The 6047-nt window shown below is 46.9% G+C and overlaps 1 long non-coding RNA gene across 1 annotated transcript; it reads left to right on the plus strand.

Moving 5' to 3' along the window:
• The first annotated feature begins 2477 nt into the window (after positions 1 to 2477).
• LOC118572985 lies at positions 2478 to 4688 on the plus strand. The gene is made up of 3 exons (XR_004943574.1): positions 2478 to 2537; positions 3095 to 3169; positions 4537 to 4688. It is a non-coding gene; the product is annotated as an uncharacterized LOC118572985 (long non-coding RNA).
• The last annotated feature ends 1359 nt before the right edge of the window (positions 4689 to 6047 follow it).

The raw sequence follows: 6047 nt of genomic DNA on the forward strand, positions 1-6047 counted from the left end.
AAGCTTTAGACATGGCGGGTGTAGAGAGGAACTTTTAGAATCCTCTTTAAAATATGCTTTTCATTTTGTAAATCGCTATGCTGACCAACTCTGCGATTATTCTTTGACAGCATAATTATGCTTTAATTATATAGCAATTACACGTTCAATTATAATTAAGGATCAATCCAGGAGGCGATGTGCTACCACTCGCGTGAAATGCTAAGACTGTGGTTCCCACGGGTCCAACTTGTTTTTCCTCTGCCACTGGAACCCTTAAACTGCACTCAAGTACCTCCAGAGATAGCAGGACTCCCTCCAAGACATTCAGATGTGCAAATGCCCTCAAAGAAATAGGCCTTGTCTGTCAAGAACCTAGCTAGAGGCTATTTCACAAAATGTTCCAAAGACAATTTGAGGAAAATATCCTGTTAGGCAATCAGCTCCCTTCAGACAATGCAGTCTTCAGAGAAAGAAGGAAGCCTTCTGTAGGGGGCTGGGCTGGGGGCTGGGTGCGTGAGTCTTGTTCAAATTCTCTTGGGATGGCCCCATAGAGAAATGCTTCTTTTTCTTTCTGCTCCAAATGTTAAGTGATTCTGACGGGCACTAGTCCGGCACTAGTGGGCAATGATCCTTCACCCCAGGAGGACCGTTTCTTGTCTCCCCATTTGATACTGAGTGTTCCCTTCACTTCCAAGGCTTCCAAGATAGAGCAGGCTTTGCACCCCTTACAGAAGCACTCGCTCACAAAAATACACATACCTTTCACACCTATTATAATTTTTAATCTCCGTGGGGACACCCACCACGGCTAACACACTGCTGTAGCAAATGGACAAATTAGAAGTTAGAGAGCTGGAGTCTGTCTAGAAAATGGCCCTGGTTAGTCTTACAGGTTAGCTACCTAGTATTCAACATTTTTATTAGCAGGAAGATAGTCAGCTATTTCTGCACTGAAAACAGGGCCAAACTCAACTCCAGGGTGATGCAACAATGGGAAAGAGCTAGCTGCGTGGGGTGTGTGTGTGGGGGGGGGTGAGGGTGACCTCTTTGGGGTGAGATTAGCAGGCCCAGAGAGAACCCAGAGGAGGGACCTTCAATGTGGTGGCAGAAAATGCTAACAAAGCAGGCGTCTAGGGAAGAGAGCATTGGCCAAGTCTGTGGTTTAGATGTTCCTACTGTGGCAGTTGGTAAACCACCAACGGGTCAGGCTGTATACACAAGAGATAGTTTCTTCCCTGAGAAAGCTTTCCACGACACCCTGTATGATGACCTTTAAGGCCAGAGGTAGAAATGTTCTTTAGCTTTCTTAGGGAGGTAGGTGTGTGTCGTTTTGTTTGAGTGTTTCCAAGAACCTAAAATAATTCTTGCACTTTAGGAATCTTCCAACTCAGGCATCTTAGGATGGGACAAAACCCATGTTCCAGATTTCTCTTTCCCAGAATCCCTGTGAAAATACAGCCAGGTTCTACCAATCTGAGATGGCCTCCCCTGTGTTCAGCATAGGAAGCACATCTCATGGGGAGGGGAGGTTGACTACTGCAGGGCTGGTGCTCGGCTCTCACTTTAGTAGCAGGAGCAGGCCAGGACTTAGGCAGCTACTATCGTGGCAAAGTCTAGTCAGGAAGGGGCATGGTCTTCTTCCTTACTCTATGGACTGGCTGTCACACCAGTTGGCTTTGTGGTTCCTTGGGTCCCTGCCTCAGCTCCAGTCTTGGCTTCTTTAGGTCCTTGCTGTGGATATCACTCTGTATAAATAAAATGCTGTTTGGCCAGTGGCCAAGCAGGAAGTATAGGCGGGACAAGAGAGAAGAGAATTGTGGGAAGCGGAAGGCTGGGTGGAGACGCTGCCAGCCACCGCCATGACAAGCAACATGTAAAGACACCGGTAAGCCACAAGCCACATGGCAAAGTATAGATTAATAGAAATGGGTTAATTTAAGATAGAAGAAGTAGATAACAAGAAGCCTGCCACGGCCATACAGTTTGAAAACAATGTAAGTTTCTGTGTGTTTACTTGGTTGGGTCTGAGCGTCTATGGGCCTGGCGGGTGAGAGAGATTTGTCCTGACTGTGGGCCAGTCAAGAAAACTCTAACTACAGGTCCTGGCTGGATACTCCTCCCAGTCCTGGCTACAGCTATTGAATTATCTAGAATGGCCTAAGCGCTCTGGTCCCTCAGGTGTGGCCCACAAGAGGCAAGCAGAGCTTTGCCAAGGCAGGGCAATTTGAATGCGGTTTGCATGATATTTGCATGCAAGGTCAAGTCAGAGAAGTAAGAGCCTGGGAAGTTCCCGAGGTGACTGCCAGGCTAGGGCTGAAGATGGCTTTAGCATGTTTAATGCTATTGCATGGCTTTCTAAGCCTATGTGTGTGGACATTCTCATCCTAACAAAATCTGCATTTCACAAAGGCTGTCGATAAAGTTGGTTTTTTTTTTTTCTTATCAAAAAATAAGTATGTGCAAATGTTTGTTTTCCAGCAGTCAGAAGATACAAAGTTCACACTAACTCCTCAGAGACAGTACAAAAGTCTGGCAGTTCACGGCCTGTGTTAGAGGTATGCTTCAGCACACCCAGCAGCTGGGTCGTGTACAGGCAGCTCTTCCTTTGAAGTGATTGGACCTTCACAGTCTGCATGGCTTCATCCAAGAGCTCCCCCTGCTCATCCTGAGGTGGCTTCTGGGTTGTAGGCACTGGGCTGATGGAGTATGGCACCAGACAGTCTATCCAGTGTGTGAACGTGGGCTGGGCAGTATGAGTTGAGTATGTCTCAATGGTCAGTAGACAACAGGAAGGAAAGATGGTATCTAAGGGGTCTGCTGTGGAGAAAAGCCTGGAGGAGTTGACACAAGAGAAGCAGGTTCCAGAAGAGAGCGACAGACAGACTGCCCTTAGGTTGAGAAAGCCTTCCAGCCAGGGGGCAGGGGCATGAACAGAGGGAAGGACATTGGAAGAGGTACATTAGCATACCACAGGCAGCATGTGAGGTGAAGGGGACGAGAGCGCCCTCCCTTCAAATCCCAAGAGGAGCTACATTATGAGAGAGCTATGTTAGGGTGTGGGCTGAAGGAAAGCCATCAAATTCTTGAGACAAAGTGGGTTTCTGATTCACAGATTTCCAGAAGAGTGATGGGGTGTTCCACATAAAATGACTTACCCTGGTCTATCCTACATGCCAATGGCCATGAGGTGGGTATTAGGTAGGACCATAAAACTTATCTTGAAGGGAGTTGGGGGATGGGCTTGTCTCCCAACTCTTAGGCCCACCAGCCTCAGCAGGGCATTGTTCTAAGGAACAGGTTGAGGGTGGGGGTCTGATTCCTCCTGGTCCCTTAAAGTTATAGCAGAGGAAGGTCCTCTATCTATCAGGGTGTCTGGATGTAGGTTAAGAGCTCCTTGTTCTTGCCGGCCACAAGAATATATTATCGATTCAGCTGCGTATTAAAGCTATACTTTGACCGGCCAAGGGTCTGTCAAATGAGAAGCCATTTATCATGGAATATTTGATGTTATACAGTCTTAATATTTCAGCTGTCTTCTGCTATGAAATTCTTGCATGCCCAAATACTCCTAGACCATATTGGCAAATGGCTAAGCTTCTCAGATGCGGATCCACTAGATAGCTAACACCCCTACAAGGCCTAGGAGACAAGGCTACAGATGCATAGCTTTGTTTCTTTTGCAAATGAAGCTCATACCACCCCTTGCCTTCAAGCCTAGTGGCACTCCAGAGCAATTGACTGAGGACAATTTTTGCATAACCAGGTGCAGTAAGGACTGGAGTGGAATTCTACAAGAGACCCAGAACTGCATGGCCAGACAGAGGAGAGGAAGACAGAGATTCTGCAGATTTCTTGTAGAGTTTATCAGGGCCAGGGGTAAGGAGCCAGGAAGAATAGATGGAAGACGAAGGAACAGAGGATGAAGATCAGGTCAAAAGCATAGAAGCTTACTAAAACTATGACAGGAAAACTGGGCAGAGAGGAGCTGAATGTGAGGACAAGGCTGAAGCTGCACAGATAGAATTTTGTCATAAAAGAATAAAGTAAACGGACAAAAGAGCATGGTGTACGTAGATTCTTTTCCCTCAGATACCCCATGCTGTATGTAGCGTCTTTTCCAGAACTCTGGGAGGAATTTTCTCAGGGCTGGAACTTGGGAAAATTCCATTATCCTTACCTTGTGCATGACCAGGTCTGAGTAGCTAACTGCAGTCAGAAGGGCTGTTTGTCCCACAGTCCACCCTCCCCCTGGGAAGGGAGTTGTGTTCACTGAGCTCCATTATAGGTGCAGATCTGAGAAAAATGTTGAGGCTCCCATGGGCTAGGACTGAACCTTGAACCTCCTTAGCTAGCCAGTATAAGCCAGTTAGCCTGTGTCAACAGACAAGAGCAGGGCTGGGTCAGGCTCTCTGGGTCTGGTCCTGTGGTCTATCATGGGAAAGAGAGATGAGTTTATAACAGGGATTTCTTTTACATTTATTTTTATAAAATGCAATTAGGCTCCCCGCCCCATCACCGGGAATGTTCACAGCTTTGGTCGAATCCCACTTCCAGGAACCTACCTGGGGACCTCAAACAAAGCTGCCGTCAAAGCTTGAACTTCAAGGCTGCTTACTTCAGCTGTACTTACAAAACACTTTATAAAAGCCGAGATTGGAAATGAGCTGTGCAATTTAAAGACTGGAGGTGAGGGGCCAGCAAGAAGCGTCCCAGGTAAGGCACTCATCATCAAGCATGACGGGCAGTCTGAGTTGGTCCTTGGGATTTATAGGGAGAAGGAGAGAACTGACTCCTGCAAGTTGTCCTCTGATGTATACCCACATGAATGAATAAACCTAAGTAAGTGTTTTAAAGAACTGTGAGGATTGAGAAACTACAATTCAGGGTTTCTATGACATTAGAAACTACTCATGACATTCCGTCAGGGAAGCAGTCCCCAACTCTAGCAGGAGCTCCCTAGGAACCCATATGCCACTCTGACAAGGAAAGTAACTGGGCTGACTACAGATTTTCACCTACCCTGCCTCCAAATCCAAGCTCTGCAACCCCACCATCTCATCCCTCCACGTCTCACCCCTAGTTCTGCAGGACACCCTGGGCTGACACCTCCCCTCCATGCTGTCCCATCTCCAGGGTGTCACACAGATCTTCCCCTCCAAACTTCCTCCCCCACCCATTGCTTCCCCAATCCCCAGCACTCCCTTGGAACCCACAGGCCACTCTGACTAGGGAAGCAAGTAGGCTGACTATAGATCTTCACTTCTCCCTCAAATACCCCCAAGTCCAATCCCCCAGTCTCATCCCCAGCTCTGTAGCAGACTTTGGCTGTGATCCCTCCTCACTCTCTGCCCTCATTCCCAGGAACTGAGCAGTTCCTAGTGGACCATACTACTTTCTTCCCTTCTTCAACATCCTCAGACCTCCTCTCCCAGTCCATCTCCATTCCTAAGTATCAGTTGCCTAAACCCAGAAACACATTTTATCTGGAACCTCCAATGGCTACACCTATCAGATCCCAGAACATTTTCCTACCAGGCAACACGCAACCACCATACTCTCCTAAGAACCAGAGAAATCAACAGACACAAAGGAAGAAATCATCCTCCCAACAAAGACAAGACCAGGTATCAGCACCTAAAATTACAATCTTCCCAAATCCAGATGCATTGAGGAATATTATTTTAAGGTATGTTACTTCTGTTGAGGTTGCATTTGTTTAACTCTGTGTATTACTGTGCCTGTCTAGAACATCTGGTGGTTTAATAAAGAGCTGAATGACCAATAGCAAGGCAGGAGAGATGATAGGCAAGGCTGGCAGGCAGAGAGAATAAATGGAAGGAGAGATCTAGAAGAGGGGAGATCTAGGAGCAAGAGAAGGAAAAGGACATCAGAGACCAGCCACCCCAGCCACCCAGCCAGCCACAGAGTAAGAATGAAAGTAAGAATACAGGAGTAAGAAAAGGAGAAAGCTCAGAGGCAAAAGGCAGACAAGTTAATTTAAAGTTAAGAAAAGACGGCAAGAAACAAGCCAAGCTAAGGTGAAACACTTATAAGTAAGAAAAAGC

Source organism: Onychomys torridus, chromosome 23 (assembly GCF_903995425.1).
Source record: "Onychomys torridus chromosome 23, mOncTor1.1, whole genome shotgun sequence".
Classification (NCBI taxonomy): domain Eukaryota; kingdom Metazoa; phylum Chordata; class Mammalia; order Rodentia; family Cricetidae; genus Onychomys; species Onychomys torridus.